This window comes from Camelus bactrianus, chromosome 26 (assembly GCF_048773025.1).
Source record: "Camelus bactrianus isolate YW-2024 breed Bactrian camel chromosome 26, ASM4877302v1, whole genome shotgun sequence".
NCBI lineage: Eukaryota > Metazoa > Chordata > Mammalia > Artiodactyla > Camelidae > Camelus > Camelus bactrianus.
This window is the reverse complement of record NC_133564.1, coordinates 13,464,920-13,486,288: the sequence shown is the minus strand read 5'-3', so window position 1 is coordinate 13,486,288 and position 21,369 is coordinate 13,464,920.

The window sequence follows — 21,369 nt, the reverse complement described above, 5'->3', positions numbered from 1 at the left end:
CAGGTGGAGGAAGTCCTGAGAGATGGAGAACAGGATTACTTCCTGGCAGCATCTCATTCAGTTTCCAAGATTCCTCTCAGTAGGTCCTATCCTGTGGCATCTCATGATGTTATCTGTTGCCAAGTGACTCAAAGTTAAGTCTCTTCTACTTGAGTTCATTTGATGGATTTTTGTTTCTTGAAACAAAGGATTGTCGGATAAAAGAGGTGTAAGATTCACGTCTCATGTAACATTTAGGGAAATAGTTTTCAGAAGAAAAAAATGAATTTACAAGTTCATATAGTAAATTACATGTCTTTCTTCATTTCTCTGAAAAAAAGAAGATACAGCAACAAAAAGGCAAAGGTGATGAACAAGGGTAAGAAAAACCATGAGATGGGAGAATGGGGTTTGGGGGACACACAGAGATAGGACAAAGAACATAAATCTTACAAAGAAAAAAAGACTTTATACAATGAGAAGATTTGGCAACAATTTATCCTGTTTACCTCCCGTGAGGATCAGCAGAATACAATCTGCTCATCGCAATGTATTTCTCATGAAGTTGCAAATTAGGGCAGCTCTGACTTACACAGACAACTGGTTCACATTTTAACAGGGTTATCTTCCTATAAAATCATTTAACTACTGAAATTATTAACCATCCTGATATCACTACTCTCGGTACACAGTGAATGCCTAGCATCTACTTCCCTTCCTAATACAACCCCAAATTTTCTTGGGGTGATAACTATCCTGGGTGTAGTCTAGATGAAACAGTTGTTCCTAGAACCCCTTTCCATTACGGGAGACATGGGGGCCAGATTTCCTCCTGATGTGGCATGTGGATGTGACCTCAGCTTGTCAAATTAATGCTCTCAACTGCCCTCTGGATTTTAAGCAGTGCCCATGGACAAAGGATAGAGTAGAAGAATATTTATTCTAAGGCAAATGGTGATTGTAGAGGCAGCAGTGTTAGTCTCTGACTGGGTTATTCAGATTTCCAGAAACTGACATGCTGCTTCTTTATTTCTTGCAGAACTTGGGTTCTAGCTTTGGGTCCTACTATTCCTAAGTCTGCTCATGAGCCCACCAGTACTCTTCCAACAAGTGATGTTTGCCTTAGATGGGTCCAACTTGGCTTCTGTTTGTTACCAGAAACTCATCTTTTCACCAGAAACCCGTAACTCTGAAACTCTACTTTATTTTCCTATCAGGACGCTTCGGAAAGATGTATGGCATCATTTTAGAAATGAATTTATGAGTTTATAAGACGTTGTTATCTAAACTGTATTCTGCAATATAGTACATGAGGTGAATACGAACAGCCACACTTGTCTTCATGGACACAGGCATACCTTCTAACTCTTCTGTTGAGATGTACCACATCTACCATGCATCATTCTAAGCAGCAAAGGCTACTGTCTCTCAGAATAAAGCTGTAAACTTCCTCTAAGGAAAAAACACACTCATACACTCATTCTCATGCCAAATTTGAGACAGGGTATTTCAATGTGGAACACACGTTCCTGGAATCAGAGCATGAAGACAAGAAACTCCTACATCTTAAATGCTACTTTCAGGGAATGGTTGCCTGTAATCTACTGGCTAAGACTTGTCTACACCTGCTGCCTGTTACCAAATCGTATCCAATGCTTCCAAAAACTGATGGACATGTGGTGGTGGCACTACGGTCTTTTAAAACTTCCAATTTGGTAAAATTTCATTTCCTTTAGAAGTACTATTTATGTGTGTTTTCCTCTTCATGTGTAAAAGAAAAAGTCAAAAATACCTATTTTGCACTAATAATGTATTGCTTTTTAAGCTTCAGGCGCACCAAGCTTCCTCAGCCTAACCTTTCAACCCCCTTATAGTGACTCAGATGATAAGTAGATGCCATCTTTCATTCTTAGATCATAGGTGTATTCATTTTTTTCTTTTTTTTTTTAGTAGCTATGCACTGTGATGGGTTGAATCATGTCCTCCAAAGATATGTTGAGTGCCCAACCACTGATGCCTGTGAGCGTGACCTTTTTGGAAAAAGGGTCTTTGTAAATGTTGTCAAGGATGGGCTCATGAGGGTGGGCCCTAACCCAGTGAGACTGGTGTCCGTATAAGAAGAGGAAAATGCCATGTAGAGACAGAGACACAGGAGGGCAGAAAGCCATATGAACGGAGGGAGAGACTGGAGCGTTGCAGAAGCAAGCTAACATCACCATGAAACACTGGCAACCATCACAGCCAGAAATTCAGGGAAGGATTTTCCCCTACAGGTTTCAGAGAGAACATGGGCCTGCTGACAAATTGATGTCTGACTTGTGGGCCCCAGATCTATGAGGCAATACATTTCTGTTGTTTGAAGCCACCCGCTTTGTGGTACTCTGTAGTGTCTGTGGCCCTAGGAAACTGACACACATCTCCGAATGGAAACATTCCCACATCCATCACATCACTTTTCCGAAAATGTGTTCCCATTCCACCCCCTCACCAGCAAACACAAGTCAGAAATTAGTCTCACTCTTTCTTTCCCTTAGAATAGCCTTTTCAATAAGTCATTTCACAATTCAAATAATCTTCTTATTTTTAAGTCCTCAGGGCAAATAAAAGGATGATTAAATATTTCTGTATTGTTAGTAAACTATTGTGTGGATTTCAGTCTATCTCCATGAGAACATTAGTTTCTCAGTGATAACATAATCTTTTTAAATTATTTAATAACCTCATCAGGCACACTATACAAAAAGACAGTTAACTCTATTAAACAAAACTTCCCAGAGGAGAATTACTATCTATGTATCTCAAATGCCTCCTATGCAGGAAGCCAAACACCCTGAGACTCTGAGTCTCCTGTCTCTGATACAAGAGCCTAAGAATTTTTTTAATTGTAAACTTTTGCCATTTACATATCTAGACCAAATTAAAAAAAAAAAAACAAAAACAAATACTCTATTCTACAGACACCAGACTCTATTTTTCTGTGATGTTTCCAGATTGATCAGTCTGCCACCTCAGCCTACAACACACTTATTCACAATATCAAATATAAATTTCTGTAAATGACAGTCAAGTGTAAGAAACATAGATTGGTGTGATAGTTATCTCCCAGCCTGCATATATTTCTAAGTTGGATGTATTAAATCTGAGCACACTTTCCCATTAAAATAACACTGTAATTTTCCACTAAATACATAAGGATCAAAATGGTCCATTTAATGCAGCATTTATCAAGCATCTCCTAAGAACAAAAACCACTATTAGAGATAATAGCAACGTTAAACTGAATAGCACCTCCTCCTTGGAAAAGTTCATAGCCTAAAAGTTAAGCATGAGAACCTGAGTTGAGATCTGAACTGTAGTCTGTGCCTCAGGGCCCCTGGATCCCAGCCTACAGCGTGAATGGGGTTTGCAAGCGACATCTCTGTGGCCGGCGAAACACGCTCATGTTCATATCCTGAATCTGCCTCTCAGTGATCATGGGCAAATTAAATTACTTAACTTAGTTTTCTCATCTTTGGCAAAGTAAAATAATAAATACCCTGCCTTGCAGGGTTTGTGTGAGGATTGGCAGGTAAAAAATTTGCAATATGGGCACACAGAAGTTAATAAAGCAACACCAAAGGGGAAGGAAAACTTAAAAAAAAATGAGTGACTGTTCAAAGTGTCAGCCAATATAGAAGAATGTAAGTGATATTTGATCACAGGCTCTAGGATATAGTATAAAAACCCCACTCTGCTTTGTAGGTATGACTGATGGTCAGAAATCTAGCATTACTCATTTTGTCGAAGATCTTGCAAAGTCAGCAAATGAGTGCCTCTTATAAAGATGAGATTGAAATAGGAAATGAAGTACTTGCAAAAAGAAAAAAAAGTAATTGGCATTAGGAGCAAATTTAAGTCGTCTGTTGTGGAGTTAACTCTATCACCTTTTCCCATAATATATTCCGTGGAAAAGAATGCATGTTAATTCGAAAAGAATTACCAACATCAAGTAAGTTTGGGAAGCACTGGGTTAAACACAGTGATGTTGGTTTTAGTGCTGCAAGCCTTCTGAGAATCTTCAAACCGGGCAGGAAAGATGGCCAGTGTTTCCTGAGCACATAGGGCCTCAGGGGCCTCTTGCCTGGCAGTGACCCACAGGCTTTCAGAGTGACCGCCCCACAGTTTTTTCCATTTCTTTCTTTCCTAGAGTTCCCCATCACTCCATCGACCTCATTTTGGGGAATGCTATTCTATCGATAGGAAACATTCACAGTTGCCTAGGAAACAAGGCAAAGGTAATTCTAATATAAAACAAATGCACCAAAATTTTTCTCCAGACCGACATGGTTTTTATTTTACATGACACATAGTTAATGGGTTTTTATAATTAGCAATACTTTCTAATTTTCTCAATAATCATGATGTGAGTCATGCCTATAATTATTTATGACTCTATTTTCTTTCTCTCGGCTCACAGCCAGCAGTTAATCTATAAGTTCCAAGTGATACGCATTTTTCCCCTGAAAAATCATAGATGCATAATGAAGTATTACAGGAATCAGCACAAAACACAACTAAGAGATCTGTGACTTAGACAAAACACACAATCGCACCTGTGACAGAATTTAAAAATGAGCAAATTTAATGAAAATCAACAGCAGCATCGTCATCAACATGTATCTATCATGAAGAGCTTCACACTAAAAATCTACATTTGAAATGATTCGAATCCTTAATTACATCAGTTGATATAACAACTAAATGATCAATTCATTCAACTTAACCAGGGATGACCCTTGCTAAAACTGTGACGTACACAAGGCTGTTATTTGGGCATATTCGGCAGCATCAGATGTTTAGTGTTTCTCTGGTGCCCTGGTGTGCTTAACTTTATGCTCCAAAGGGGCAGAAAAAGCTGTTTCCCTAAATATGATCACTCATGCTAAACTGCAGCCTGTCACTAATGGCAATATGTTTGGCATCACTTATCTGCATTTAAGAGCCTTCAAATTCTTAAGACAGAAGAACACAGCGCCTACAAACCGTCTTGCATCACTCAGTGACTATGTAAGTATCTGGGGAAATGCTGGGAATTTCAAGTATCTCTGGTATCACATCATATATGGAAACCTATTTTCTCCCATAATTAAAGTCTGGCCCTGAAATAAATAGAACTTAATTTTAGAAACCTTATCTTTTATTCATGCAATATAGACATATGTACATATAATATTTGAGATATTCTGTTTATATATATAACATATTTCATACAAGTAATATAAATATATTGCGGATGATATATAAGATATATTTCTTATCTCATATTTTATTATTTTTTCAGTCTTTTTTTTGGTTGGTATATTGGCCTGAGTGTAGGAAGATGTACCTCCCACATATAATTGTCATGTGCTTACACAGCTATTTTGTTAGTTCTAAGTGATGGCTTCATTTACCAGCTTACTTTATCAGCATAGCGTATAAACAGGCCAAATACCTTTGGCATACCAATAGGAATTCTTCATTTTTTTAAAATCACTACTCTGAAATTATGTTTCTAAAAACTAAAGATAACTTCACTATTACATAGGTCATCTCCATCCTTCCTCTTCTAAAGAGTCTTGAAATTCAAATAATGACATCTGAGTACAGAAGAAATTCTTCAATCTCAGGTTAATGTCAATTACCACCTTACGGAAACACCAGGGTCCAGGGAAACAGAGAATTGAGCTGCTAGAAAAATCAATAGGCTGCAGAGATACAAAGAAACCCAGGCTTCTACTGTACTTTCGATTTATTTCCAATTGGTCTAGTAGCAAAACGGCATCCTGGATCTGTAGTTCTCCTTTATAAACATTTCAGGAAAACATTTCTGCTTTTAACTAAACATTATGAGGTCCACATGCTCCTTGATCCACCTGTCCTCACTGTTTCCACTAACTGAAGAAACGTGCTTGCTGTTTACAATAACTTATTGATTATCTGAACAGAAGTTACTTAACAGTATATAAAAACTGTACATAAAATATTACTAGCTGTGGAATTTCAGTTGATTAGTTAGTTAAATCATTCAATCTATCTGTGTCACGTTTTCCTCCAACGGGGGCAGGAACAGTAATTACATGTTTAATTCACTGTGAGAGAAACCCTCAGTACATGATAGTTATTCCTGCTAGTATCTCCACTAATGGAAATGTTTAAACTATTTTTTTGGAAATCATGTTATACTGAGTGTATCTTACATGAAAAGAAATGGGGTGAACTAGTAAGATAATATTATTTTCCAGTACAGGAACTTACTAGTGACAAACTACTACGTTTCTTTGTCCAGTAGATTTAAGTCCATTCAAACATTTTGAATTGTGTTACTAATTCTTATTGTAAAAGAAAGTTACATAAATATTATTCCACTGTATAAGTGAAAAATAAAACATAAATGTTCCTTCTAAAGCACAGCTTGTTCTATGTAACTTAAGTGTGGATCTTAAGTCATAAAGAAAATATTTATGGGTGACAAATGGTCATTATCATATTTTTTGTTGTTGTTTTTAAACAATGAGTATTAAATTTGTGGTTTTTTCATATCTCTGACAATGTATTTTAACGATCAGCAACTAACCTCTTTTATTCTGAGGGTATTTACAAATAAATGACTTCTATTAAACTTTCAAATTAGATGTCATAATGTTAGAAAACAAATATACTAATTACTTGCACGTATATTTTTACAAACCTAAAATTATATTTCATATCATAAATAATAACATACATTACATCTGTGTAAGAATATATTAAAATGTTTCTTAGTGAGTCCTTCAAGTTGAATGGATGCATAAATGAACACTTAAAATTTAACTAAGAAGTTTGTGTAAAAAAAATTACCTAGTAGAAAAGCCAAGCTCACTCTGAAGCAATAGAATGCATTCACAGTCTCATATAAGTGCTCAGTGGTTTGACCCAAACGAAGGCCATGTTTTGTGGAGGACATTTAACAATGAGCATCAATCACTGTGCCTGGGTACCACCCCTCCACTGAGCTGGCTTGTAGTATCTTTCTTAAAATAACAAGAAAAGTCAACTACATTTTCTTTCTTCTTTTTTTTTTTTTTTGATTTATATAATGTCAATATTCCACTTATGTTAATGAAATAAAAAGTATATTTTTCAATTGTTAGACTCTTAAAACAGAATTTCCCCTCTAGCTACTTTAGCACTTATGCAAATATTAAACATGCATTTATTTTGTGACTGAGAGACATTAAGATGAATGTTTTAGCAAATTAAGTAACTGAGAATTTACAAAGCTTAATTAAAGAGAAGTGTTGCTATATATAGACATTCATTTAATTCATTACATACGTATGTGTATATGTGTACACACATGGGTGTGTTCATTATACTCTCTCTAAAAGGAAATTCTTGATTTCTGTCCAGTAAATCCTTCTTTTCCTATTTTTCCTAAATTTAAACATGATATTTTTGACTCAGAAAGAAGCAAGTGTTTAAAAAGGTTAAGGCAAGGCAATGATGATCATTACTTTGTGAGAAGTAACTTTAACAAAGCATTTTCAACACTTACAACTGGGGGACCCCATCTGTATGACTACATGTAGCCTGCCATTGAGCCTTCAATCACCAATGGAAAAATTACAGATCACACAGTGATATTTATCTGGTCAATTTCAAGCTGCGAATGGCCAAGACCTTGCGGTGGTGAATTGCTGTAGACTACAGGCTGGAGTGACAGTGCATTCACACTGCTGGTTTAGTCACTGACAAGGCTGGGACCCATCAGGTTTTGCCTTTTACTCTCGATTTTTCACCTATTCTACACAATTTCTCTTCCTCCAGTGACGTACGTTTGGATATAAAAGAAAGCAAGTTGCTTTCTCCACTTTTATATAGTGAGTAAGATTTTTTTTTTTCAAACGCTGATTTAGAGAAAAGGAAGACGGCTTGATTCTGAACATGAGTCTACAGTGTCTTCAGATAAGAAGATCGTTTGCTAGAATAGCCCGATTTGTTTCTCAGGCACACACTGGGGACACTGCTTTCTAATCACACATTAGATCCCTCAGCTTCACTTTTGACCTCCACTGGGTCATACTTACAGAAATAAAGATTCAAACTATTACAGAACTTTCAGCCTGTCTGAGATCTGTGCGCTGCCAGGGCAACCGTGCTGGTGTTGCTTTTGCTATATTTAGCCTTGAAACCAATTTTCCTATGTATTGAACTTCTTCACGGAATATTCTTGGAACCACTTTGCGCGTTAGCATCTGCTAATGCTTGATGAATAAATAACTGAATATGATATAAATATTCAGAAGGAAATGTCTTGGACTATCTGTGAAAGTGGAAGATAACAGACCGTCACTCCAGGTAAGGTTAACATCTATGAAGGTAATTCAAATGCACAACAGCTCACGGTGCCACTGTTTCCTTCCCTTCTCTCTTCCTCCACTTCATCTCCCGCCTCCATCCTTGAGTCTCTCATCACCACCCAGGACTACACTAAGCCTGGTATCTGTATCTTTAGCATCCTACTTTGGGGGAAAAAAAATTAAAACACACACACACAAACACACAGAGCAATTTCCTACAATCTTACCTTAACTATTTTTCTTCCTTTTGAAGATCTCTGCTACTTTGATAACCCTTTTTTAAACTGATTTTTAAAAAATCTCATTTTCTTTTCTTTCCCCCAATTGCAGCCCCTTTATTCCATGACATATCATTTCCTGTGAGAAATATTCACTCAAATTTAGAATAGAAGTCTTCATTCATTCTCTCCTTTGGCCCTCACCCTCCATCTAAGCACCTAGGCCAAAATGTGGGGTTTTTACTCTTCTCTAACCATTAATAATTTCTCCAAAATCATCTTACTCCCTTATTTTAAAAAAAAAAATTCTGCAGTATTCCACAGGCTTCAAGCTAAATTGCAAACTATTTGGCTTAGCTGTATTTTGGTGTCACCTCTCAGGACTCCCCATGCCTGCCAATCCTACGTGTGAAATTCACACTGCATCCTCCCTCATGTTTATGCCTTGACGTATGCTGCTTCATTTGCACGTGGTCCGATTCCTACCCCCTTGCGCCCTTATCTCAGCAGCCATCTGAACCGGGAAGTCTTTGTTGACCTCCCTTCCTCCACACACCCCACACAGGCACGCACATCTGTTTCCACAGCACCTACCCTCAAATAACTCATCATATAGTATTGCAATCATCTGCTTGATTCCACTGTTTTCTCTCCTGATTTAACAGTTTAGAGTACATATATTTTCTTGCGTGTTTCTGACACTTAGTACAGTGCATCATACTAAATAGGTTTCAAAAAAAGGGTTCATCCTCCAAGACTGAGTAGGAGACCTCACCACATTAGTGACCCTAAAAAAGGCAAGTTTCATAATCCATCCAAAGACTGGATAGGAGTCCTCACCATATGAGCATCCCTAAAAATGGGCAACTTTCATAATCCATCTCTCATGGGCATGTTATGTTTTGATAATCTTTCTGGCAGAGCCTAGCATGGCCCTTGATAGCTCAATGTGATATTTGGCAAAACACCTCTTACATTATTGGTTTTCATATAATAAATAATGCATATCCAGGTAAAGCTTTCTTAAAATAATAAAGTACTATTTGCCTAGAATGAACAAGACAGTTTGTGGATCTGAATGCTTTCTCCCTCCATGTGCTAACACATTGCAGTCAGAGCTGCAGTCAATTTTCAGACTACAAGTGGGTGTGTCCTTGATTTCCTTTATCTTCTCTCATCTTGCTTTCTCAGTCCCTGTCTTGGCACCTGTCTTGAGTTAGTTTCTAAATCCAATTCTCTGAATAACAACACGGAGGTAATTATTGCCCACATTAAGGATATTATTATAGAAGAAATACTGCCATGGGAAAAATGTCCTGAGATATCAGTGAATACCTAAACATGTATAATATACAAACTGAATATTCAATTAGTACACTCCATTCTTTTTTGGAAAATAGTATCATTCTACTGATTTCTATTGTCGACAGAATTACAGATCTCAACATGTAGAAACAATAGACTTATTTAATATTTTAAAATATTTTAATGATAAGTATGGAATATGAACAACTATATTCCTAAATCACTATTTTGGTTAAGACTAGGATTTAGTTCTCCTACTTCTTAGCTTTTGAACTTTTTCTATTTGACCACATAATTAATATTTAAACTTTATTTTCACATTCTCTTACATAAAATCTAAGAGAATTCTTCCCCCATAGGAAAATAATTTATGAATAGTATAACTTTATGTGAATACAGCAAACTTATTACACTAACATTGTTTTTGGTTCTTTTAAGATATGTGTACTCTAATTTTATACTGTAATACACAATTAAGTTAAATAAGTTATTAATACTTATTATTTTGTAACAAGACTTTCATACTGCAAAACATGAGGATCTGCACATTTCAGGGATGGCCCAGGTCTACACATAGGAACTGTAGGTACCAGTAACTTAAGAGACGGTGAGCTGTCCCACTGCAGAGAGGAGCTCCTTGTCCCTCCTCACTCCATACGAGATCTCTCTATATTTCTATGCACACATATTTATATATTCATTTAGTTGAGGTACATAGTTATATTGCTAAAAGTTATAATTAATCTGTCTGTAGTAACAGTAATATTTGTTGTAACTGGACAGAAAACAAATCTTTGAAAAAGGAAAAGACAGAATTTCAAGACTGGAAAGAAATATTCAAAGAAGAGAAGAAACTTTTGTTTACAACTGACTTCATGGCTTGGAACTAAAAGTAGAGGGGATATTAAAATGCTGGGAGAGAGAGACAGCTTTATTAAAATGTTCTAACTTTCATCACTGAGAAATTCTGATTAAGTTGCCCTGTATGGAGAACACAGTAGAAGACTTCATTTTTATTGATATTTTACTTCGTTAAAGCATCTTCTTTTTTTTTTTTTTTTTTTTTTTAGCACTAACCTAATTTCTTTTCAGGATTAGGCCTTTGGGTGAAAGATGATTTGTATGAGAGCTAAGTTAAAAGGATACATGATGAGAATGCCGTTTATGGAGTAGTGAGTGTTACCTTCTCTTTAATATCTGCAGTGGTTTTAAGAGTGTCTATGTAATATGTGCTTTATCGAGAGAAGAAACAGCCAACACACTAGTACATGTATTTGCCTGAAGTTCTGATGTTCCTTAAAAACAGTTTTGTGACTGGCAATTTATTGAATGGAAAAACCACATTATGTTTTCAGGCATGATTAAAAATCTCTTAACAAACTACTTAGTTCAGAGGAATGAAAAGCAGAGATTTTCAGAATGAACAATGTTCCTCCAACGAGAGAATTTCCTGAAGGATCTAATACTGTTAATAATACAGGGACATAAATACCCAGATTCCTTTGGTCTTTCCTTAACAGAGGATTTTAAAGAATTCAGTTAAAGAATATCTGACAGTACGATCTGAGTTGCACCATCTGTAAACCTAAAAAGCGTATCTAAATGATGTTTTCAATTAAATAAATAATTATCCCATTGATACAATGATTCTTTCAACAAATAGGCATTGAGTGACTACTGTTTTCCAAGCACTGTTATAAGAGATTGGGTTTCATCAATGAATAAGACAGATTGATCTGTTGCATATTCAGTTTATACAGAATATATGCTTATAATCATCTGGTAAGTCAACAGAACACCGAGTCTGTTGTCCAGATTTCCTTACTTCTAGTCTAGTGTTTGGCGTGTAGATTCTCTAACCTCTTAGGAAAACGATATCTAACTTGTCCAATACACTTCGAAAATACACAGTAAACATTTTATTTGTGCATTAATGATATCTGGGCCTAGCTCATTTGCTACTTACCCATTGAGTAAAGAGTTTTATTCACACTGAATGAATTATAACTTACCAACGCTTCTAAAGGATTTTTTTCTTTCAGTAACACAAATCAGTTTATGTGTAACAGGGTAATAGTTACTGTATAGTCCTCCCTCACCTCACGGGTCCACCGACTCACCCTGATGGAGTTACATCCCGAGTTGGAATATTTAATCAGTATCTTTTTATATGCCAGGGACCCTTCTGGACACGTGAGATTTATCAGTAAGAGAGAGACTAGACCTCTGTCCTTGTGCAGTTTCTTTTCAGGAGATGAGACACCGAGAGCAATAGTCATAATGAGTAAGGAAATGGCACAGTATGGAAGAAGGTGATGAGTTCTACGGAGAAAAACCTTTAGAATGAGACAAGGGAAATCATGCCTACAGGACAGACGGGCAGGTTCCAATTTCTAAAACGTTGGTCGGGGAAAGGCATCCCTGCCAAGATGACATTTGAACGAATCCCCGAAGGAGGGGAGGGAGTTAGCCTTGCAAACATTTTTGAGTATGCGTTTGAGGGAGAAATCCAATTTCACTTTTTCCTATATTGCTAACCAGTTGCCCTGATACCATTTACTCTTCACTGAACTGCAATGCCAATTCATACACCAATTTTCCATAGAAAAGTGGGTCAGACTCGAAAATGAGATGTTAGGGGCACTTGCCTTGTAGGGACGTTGTGGGGCTTGAAGTCCAGTCATGTGAAGGGCTGAGCACAGTCTGGTTCTTAATAAGCAAACAGTAAAGTTTGCCAGTATTATCATAGTTGCTGTTTATGCTAATTTATACAGAAAAAAAAAGATTTTCTTTACTGATCTCACATGCAGCTACCTACCTAAAGTCTTATTATTTCTGAATTTGTCTGAGGAGTCTAGTGTGTTTTCTATATAAGCAACCTTATTATTTGTAAACATCAGTATTTAGTTTTCTACCTTCTCAGTCTTTATATATTATATGTATTTTGTTTGTTTTAAAACCTTTTTAAGATCTTCTGAATAAGACTGAATAGGAATTATGAAAGTGTGTATCATTAAGCTTCATGTCCTTAAATTTTGTTTACACATTTCTTGTGAAAAGTAAATAGCCAAGTATTAAAAAAAATCTATTCCCTGTCTTTACTAAGACATTTAGTCAATTTACAATTATTAGGCTTAATCACATTTTTTATCTGCTAAATTAGAAATTATAAACTCAGTTTTTGCTTCATTGTTGGTTACTCCTGAAATTTTACAAGGTATAGTTAATTTAAAAAGCTTTCAGAGAAACATTGTGATGACAGTACACTCTAACTGTAAATATCCCTCTTACGACCTATATGACATTACTACCCACTTATATACACAGATGTATATAACTTGATATAATTACTGCTTCATAAATATGATGTTTGTTAAAAATGTGTAACAACATCTTGGCTCATTTTTTTGAAGCTACCTCAACAAAATTTGGTTAGAGGATAAATTGCCCTTTATTATTCTTTAATCCGAACATGAGGTGTAACCTTCTCAGTCTGGAAAGATTACTCAGCACACAATTCTAGATTGACAGTCATTATATCTCAATGCCTTAAAGATATTGTCCAACTAAAGAGAATCTGATTCAAGGCTTCAATGCCTTTGTAAAGAATAACATGATATCAAGCGAAAACAATAAACAAACAAAACCACACTTGCCATGTAAACAGCACACAACTGAAGCATGTAAGTGACAAGATGTTAAGGAGACGCCCCTGTTGTCTCAGCTTTAATGGAGACCAAAGCTGGGAACACCAGGAGATAAACATCCTTACAGAATTACGAAAAAGGTTTGCCCATCTATGCAGGACTTACTAAGGGTTTGGCTCAAAGCTGGGTCTTCCACCTTTGTCCATCAGCCAGCTAAATCTTCCGTATAGAGGAAGGTGGGTCATATCCATCTGAAAGAGTTGTTAGAATGCTCTGAATTTCCCCCGCCATGGTTCCAACTTCCCCAAATCTATCACCCAGAGAACCTGAAATAGAGACCCTAGAGTTTGGGCTGCAAGGGTGCATGACTACAGATTAGTCATTTTTAGAAAGCGAAGCTGAGGAAAAAGAGGAAACAAACAGAAAGGAGGAGAGGAAGCAAGAAAAGTGACTGAAAAGTGAGGCACAAGTACCTCTGGGTCCATGAGGACACAGGAAAAAATAAAGAAAGAAAGAAGTATCATCAGACGACATGAGTGAGCTGACTCCATCAGGAGGAGTCCCTCTGGGGCGCAGCACCAGAGGCATGGAGTAGAAGGGGACTAAATGTGGTCGGCGGCTGGTGTTCTGGCCTCATCACGAAGTGCTGCATCGGGAGGTCCCCACGGGGGAGTTTAAGACGCAGCCGCAAAGCAGTCCCTTGTGACATAGAGCTACATCTGGGTTTCTTTCAAGGTTGGGCACCAGTGCCAGACTACAAATACACTTGTCATTTATGACCTTAACATTATCTATAAGAAACTTTCCTCTCTGAACTTGACTAGAGGAGAAAGAAGAAAGGACAATTATTGAAGAAAAGAGTAAGGACAAAAAGACAGAAGAAGGTGACTATGCAACCTTTCTTTATGCAAGTTTCCAGACGTGAGTCAGGTTCAAGGTGTGGCAGGAGGAGAAACAATGAATTGAATGAAAGATTGACATTTTCATCTAAATAAGACTGAACCTTATAATACCCGAAAATTAGAATTTTATTACCTAAGATAACCACAAATTCTACAGGATCTGCCATAAACATGGTCCAGGAGGACAAGGGAGATCTACTACTGCATGTTTCATGGACAGTGGTTTGAGGAAATAAAAATGAAAGCATGCTATTATTTCATTGCCTGCCAACTCCAGCTTATTCAATAAGCATGTATCCAAAAATGTGGCATGAAATAAAATGAAAACCCACTAAATAATAGTTGTTTCCTTGTCTTATCAATTAAGTGCCTGCCTAGGCCATCTGGATGGTCCAGATTTGCTAGTAATCTTGAGGTAGTTTATTTACACTCTGAGGGATAAGGCTATGTTCAGTCAGATGGTGTGAAATTTCTACATCTGGTGCGACTCTCCCTGCACAGTCATGCCTATAAACATGTTCATCTGAGAGCATCTTCAGGGAATGGCTTTCAGCCACCTCATGGAATGGTTACCCAAAGACCCCTGCGAATAGGACACGGGGGCTCCCTATTTCTGCACTTCCTGCTCCTTCCTAGTTTCCCCTGTTCTCCCTCCAGAGTAATCCTTATTGAAGATTCTCCAAGGAAACTGTTCTGAGACAAGTAAAGACAGTCATAGATTTAAGCTGCACATTTCTGAATGTGATCAATAGTCTTCTAACACTTGTGATGTGACACTGGCGTAGTCTTGTGTGAAATTCATCAATTAACTTAATCGAATAGCCCTAGAAACATTCGCGTCCAGTCGTCACGTCTGTGTAACACCCACTTAGAGCAGCGTCACAGCCATGAAGTGGGGTAAAAGCCACAAGACATTTAAGCTGAGCTAAGGAAGCACTTGTAAATATACCCAGTTTGTTTCATTGTGACCCATAAACATCACTGTTTATACCTCAATGAGATTTTTATTTAATGTTTCTGACATAATTGAGAGCTGTTTTCTTAAGGTCTTAGAAAATTTACTATTTTTAAGTCGCTGAAACATAACAGATCCAATATCTACTTCTATGTTTGCAAATACTTAATACGGCTCCGGAAAAAAAAAATGGTGGTAATAAAATTCTACTGCTGTAGGGAAATTCAACGGTAGCAATAAAATTTAGCCTTCAGAGAATTAAACCAGGGCACTTCTGTACCGTGTCCATGGACTCAAAGTCTATTCCTGTGTAGAAAAACCTGTTGCAACTTTCATCTAGACTACATAATCCCACCCTGCTTATGCTTGATGTACAAAAGCAAGTAAGAAGCGTGGCACTGTTTTAAGAACCACTTAAAAACATGGATCGAGTCTTCACAACAAATGTGCGGTGTCACCATCTGGCACAGTTTTTCCCTCCCATGCACACACTGGTGATAACCTTGTGTGAGCACCACAATGATCACATAATCATTATTTTGTGAGAAATGAAAAAATATGGGCTCCATGATGTGAACGTTTCCACCTCACCACTAGGCAATGACTTCGCTTAAAGTAAAAGTGCATAAACATCTGAAATTTATTATTTCCTCTTACAGGCAGAGCTTTGAATTAAAAGCTTATAGGGGAAGAATCATAGGTATGTCTGTTTCTCAAAATGTTTCTCAACAGGCTTTAGGTGTAATATTATAAAAATTGCTGAAATTTCTCAAATGCTCACTGTGATCACAGACCATTATAAACAATTTGAAAACATGCTTAAGTGATCATTTAATTGCCTATTTGGGGGTTTTTCTTCCCCTCCCTTTCAGAAACATTCAGTTAAATCAACTTGTAAAGCTTCTGCCCTCGTAGTTCTTGATTAAATTAGGAGACAGATATGCATAGAAATGTCCATATTTTAAGGCATAATCTAGACAATGTCTTAGGAGGGACAGTAAATGTAAAATGGGCAGAAAAGGAGGGGGCGTCTCTTCTAGATGGATTACAAAGCTTCATACAGGCGTTGTTTCAGCTGAGCCTTAAAAGATGAACAGGATTTGGATTAGCAAATATGTGTACAAAAACTCCCATGACAGAATGAGCCCTTCACCACAACTGTCTCAGCAGACAGAAAGTGTTCTGCAAATACAAGGAAAAGTGCATATTCTGTAACCAGAGGGGGAAAACATTCATTTTTGAGGAATGTTGAGAGTTAAGGTGAGAAAGATACTCTGGGCTCAGGGTGAGAGGGCTGCAATGCCATGGTGTGCAGAACGGACTATACAGCGCTTTAGTTAGAGTCACCGAAGGTGTCCATGATGTTCTTAGGAAAGATGTGCGTGGCGGTGGCATAGAATTTATTGTGTGGAGATCATCCCACAATTAGATTTTATTATTCTAGACAGGAGACCAAAGTGACCTGGCTCTAGAAATATTAAGGAAGGAGGTAAATGCTCTGTTAATTAATGCTTACTCATTGGCTAATGTGATTCGTATGCCTCACATAATTAGGAAGAATAATATTATTACTGCTGTTATAAAATCTTGCTTCACTTTTTTAAATAAATAAATCTTTTTAAATAAACTAAATAGTCTAAAATCACATTTTTGTTTGAAAAATATATAGTCTTTAAATTCATTTGTCACTTCTATTTCTATGCCATATATATTTGGCATTTTCATCAAGCCATTCTACATACTCTGACATCAGAAAAGCTGTGCAGTAGATCTGAATCTATTAGAAGATTTAATGATAACATAATTTAAGGCATGTGAATAAGTTGCTTACACAATCTTAATAAGAATCTGTATAATTATGATATCCTATTATATGGCAAGTCTGTTAAATAGTCTTTATTTAATGACAGCACCTTATATATGACAAGAATGTTGTAGTATAATTCTATATGATTTCTTAAAGACCATAGAATCTGAATGAATTATGAAAGATGGTATTTTGATAGAGGTTCAAACATGGGGACTGGTTTATTAATTAAATCTGGTAATTTGCATGTATATGGGAGGCAAGAACGTAGAATATATAGGTAGTGTTTCCCACAATTAAAACATATGCTGTGAGAAGATTCTCTATTATTTTGTTTTGAGTAAGATTCTTCTTGGCTCACTTACACATAAAATGCAACAGTGATGGATTTCACAATGGACATATATCCTTTCAAAAAATGCTGCTAAGGGAAGTATGATTATCTCAAACATTGGCTACTATTTTGATAATAAAACTAGATAATTGTATAAATTGTTAATTCAAATATATTTGTTAAATTAACTTTATAGCAATGAACCTGCAAAAGAAAATCAACAACCCACACATAAGGTTCTTACAGATTACTAAGCTATAATTGACACTTCTTAATGCTCCTCAGAATAAGCAAGATGGAGTTTCTCCTATTCTCCTTTTTCTTTCAATCTACTGGAAACTTAAGTAAAGTTAATGATTATTGGATGCAATAGTTAAGTTAAACATCAATGAGACAGTTGAATGTCAAAGGGACTGAAAAGCAAGGTTAAGCTCAAATTTTTTCTCACGTTCTGCGTATCTATTGTTCTTGTGAACAACTGCATCTTGACAATTTCAGAGTTATCTACAGTGAAGTTTTCAATAAAGAGTGTTAGAGTGTTGCATACAATCAAAATGATGATTTTATGCAGAAGTAACATTCCTAAATCACAGAATGCATAAGGGATGAAAATGTTTTGGTTTTTATATTATATTTTGCCAGTAATTTTTCTTAATATTACATCATATTCAAATCAATTATTTATTCATGAATTGTAATTATTGCGAGTTTACACCATGTCTCTCTCTACATGCATCCATGCACATATTGGTAGAATGTATTTTTTTGTCCTTCTAAATAAATGTAACCCTTGTATATGTTTTCGGGCACAGAGAACATGTTCATTTGGGATTTTGCTTTCAGACTTTGTAGAAGTGATCCTTCCTCTGTGGTTATTAAAATAAAGCTCCAATTCTGATTTCCAAGAAGTCATTCATATTAAAGTCGAAGTGATGGGGAGTAATGGGGAGTAATACCAGACCCTTCATTTTCTTGGTAGAATACACTGATATTAGAATATGATTCCAAAAGTGTTTCTGACAGCTGTATAGATTTTTTTTTACCATCACTCTGCTCTACATAAATCAACCTATTCTTTAAAGGTATCCCCACCTCCCTCAGATGGTTTTATTGTATTTTATCTTTCTTCCAGACTATGTCAATATATTTATTTGGCAAAGAAAAAAAATCTCAAAGGATCCCTTGCTAAAATATGGAATTCTGCCAGAATGCGTAAGGAGAGTGAAGTAACAAAGAAGCTATGTTATCATTCTCGTGAAGTAGCCTTAAAAGTGCTGGTTCCATACATTAAACTGAGCTGGCATCTAACTGTACAAATGTACTGTATATTTTTGGCTTCGAGTGTCAGGGTTATGAACATATTTATTCTCTCCATAATGATATTTATAAATTTTCCTAATATGATCTTGGAATGCGTATGATAAAAACAAGTTCTACTATCTAGATTATTTTGTTTGCAGGCCCCTTACCATGTGAATCAATAAATACGCTTTAAGCTAGTAAGGTTGGAAATGAACCACTATTGCAAGTCAGAATGCTATGAATCCGTTCACTGTATCACTCCACTACCACCATCAAATTAGGATAAAGGTCTACTGCTTTAGGCTTGTCTGCTTTAGGAATCTGAGGCAAAAGATCCTCTCAGCCTTCAAATTTTCAATGTCCATTTCTCTGCTCTTCATTAGATTCTATATTATGAGGTTTCTAAATTCATAGGAATAAATATTTCTTAGAAATTCTATTTTTTTCATCTGTAGACCAGTTAAGATGGTTTAGGTTAAAAATTTACATACTTAACCATGTTTGGTACTATCAGAAATAACTCAGGCACGTGGCTTCTACCAGTAACACAATTATGGGAGAATGACCCAAAGTAATAATTATACATTTATATTTGAACTAGAGTGGCGAACTTGTGTGGGGCCTTACACTTCATATATTCTTTGGTTTGGACAAAATGATATTCATAACAGAGGCAACTGAAGATATATCCTGGTGATATGGAGTTATTTTTGGTACGTTTACTTTTAAATCGGTATTTAGTGCCATAATGGCCACAGAACGAGATCTCTATTATAGCAGTTGTTTGAATTTTGAAGAAACAGTCTGTGTGGCCGAATAATGTGCTAATAATTATTTGAAACTTCCCTTTGTACTTGAGTTAAAAGCACATTCTCTGTTTGTTGGATAAGGCATTTTCTAATTATAGCTCTTATTTCAGACTTGTTAAATTTGGTTTTCAAAAACATATCAACACTATTTTTGTTTACTTGCTCTCTAGAACAGTATAAAATTCTCTGAGTGTGAATTTCATTTTTTATCATTTTTTCTTATTTTAACGTTCCTTTATATATTTTAAGGCAATGTTAAATACATATAATGCATGGCTTTTATATTTTCTTACTTGTTTTACTATTATGTAGTTATTTATACCTATTAGTGCCTTTTGTCCTAAATTTTATTTCGTCTGATATTAATATTGCTATACTTTTAAAATGTTCACTTAATGTTTAATATCTCTACCTTTCACTACTTCTTATTTACCAATTTCTGGATGATTTCAAATGAATCAAAAGAACATTATAACATATAAAAAGTATAAAACTGAACCAAGAATGCCTTTAATGTTTTCATTCCTCGCATTACACTTTCTTCTGAACAAATATTGTCATCTCCTTTCTCTTCACACGCATATCTGGTTTCCTTTCAGATGCATTCTGTATTTACCACGACTTCCCCACTTTAAAATATATTTGAATCTATACAGAGCATATATTTCTCCTTTTTTAAAATTATCTCTGGTTTAAAAAGTATATACTGTACTAGCTTTTCAAATGTGGACTCTCATTTACCTCTAAGTACAGAGACCTTCCTCCTGTAAGGATGCCAAACAAGTTCCCGAAAGGGGTGCAGAGAGGATCCTGACTGGTACTTCCATAAAAATGAACTCCCAAAAAAGAACCCATAAAATGGCATGCCAGGAATTATGTAGTGGCTCTTAACGCTGTTAATTCCATTTGTGAGAGGGACTAAGCAATGATAAATGTCATGCTTCAATCACCTCGGAATCTGTACTCTTACTCAGCCATTACCTGCAAACAAGTCAATCTGTTAGTCTGCCTTTTAATAGGTGGGTTTAATCCGATTATATTTATTGTGGTTTTCAAGTACTTTTATAATCTGATTTTGATCTTTTTAATACTTTTCTTTCCCTACTTTGATTATTCTTTTTTGCTTTTTATTGATACATACATTTTTTGTTATCCCCTCTTAATTTCCTTCCATTTCCTCAACAAGTTTGTAAACAACAGACAATATTTGTGTACCTCTCCATCCAGGATTTGTGTTCATCTCTTGAACAAGGACTTTAAGCCCTACCTTCCTACTATTGAATTCCAGACCCAGATTATTTGATCTTGAGTTACAGTTTCCTTTTTTATGACAAAAATTAATATTTTGTCAAATGGTAATTAAATTGACGGGTAACTCTACTTTACTATGGTTTCAGTATTCTCCTACCCAAGCCATATTCTTGAATAGTTCTTGCAGAAAAGGTCCTTGTGAATTGATTCTCTTAGAGCTAGTCTAAAATTATCTTTATTTTGGCATAATTCATGAATGATATTTTGGTAGAGAAGGTATTTTATGTGGGTATTTCCTTCAGCTCTTTGAAGTTACTATATATTATATTCTGACAACTATTTTACTGCCAAGAAATCTGTTTCATCTCATTTTCATTTATTTATATGAAAATCTTTCTTTTCTCAGTGCCTTGAAGGTATCTTAATTTTTGATAACCTACATTTCACAACAGTCTGCCTAAAAGGATACTGCATTTTATTTACCTGGCTTGGAACTTTCA